The following is a 991-nucleotide window of genomic DNA, read 5'->3' as shown; positions in this document are numbered from 1 at the left end:
ACATGCAGAAACATTGACACACAGACTCATACACATACACACAGAAACACAGACACACAGACAGGCAAACATGCAGACACACAGACATGCAGAAACATTGACACACAGACACATACATACAGAAACACAGACATACAGGCACAGAGACACACCAATATACAGTACCCAGACACACAGATACACATATACACAGAAATATACACATACACACAGAAACAGACACACAGACACACTGACATACAGCCACACACACCATCACAAATCCACACAGACACACAACTACACAGTCACTTAGCCACAGAGTCATACAGGCACATAGTCACACAGAAACACAGACATGCAGACACACAGATTCATAGACACAAAGACATACAGGCACACACAGAGATATACAAACATACAGACACATAGCCACACAACCACACATGCCACACAGCCACAGAACCACAGCCGCACAGACAGAAAATTTCAGATCAGATGGGCCATGTGCTCTGATGAAGACACACTAGCAGTAAGGAAACTCAGTCACCTGTGAGAAGAAAGAAGATTTGCTTGTCAGTTTGTGCATGCACTGCTAATATTGAAAATAGATCAGGGGAGGAATTTACCATTCATATGGGTCTGAAGCATAAGGTACTTGACATGAATGGCTATCTCTTGTCAACAATACATATTCACTTAAGACTTCAGCTGCTCCTTACAGTGTTGGGTTTATTTTTAAAGTCCCATAGTCTTAAAAAAAGATGAGACTATAAGTTTAATGTCTATCAAAAATTTAAAGTCTTTTAGCTGAAAGTTTCCATATAAAATCAACTTATTTGTTATTCCAGAAGGGAAAGATATGCATACAGAAACATAGAAAACAAAGAAAGACCCAAAATTTAGTAGTAGAGCTTTTTATCTGGCATCTGGAGCTCACTCATAACCATCCAGGTCCCAGAGAAACTGGGATACCCTGCTTCTCTGGTTCTGCCATCTGCAGCACACACAG

The sequence above is a fragment of the Micromys minutus genome (genome assembly GCF_963924665.1).
Source record: "Micromys minutus genome assembly, chromosome: 15".
NCBI lineage: Eukaryota > Metazoa > Chordata > Mammalia > Rodentia > Muridae > Micromys > Micromys minutus.
The sequence above is the reverse complement of the archived record's forward strand: the minus strand, read 5'-3'. Positions refer to the sequence as shown.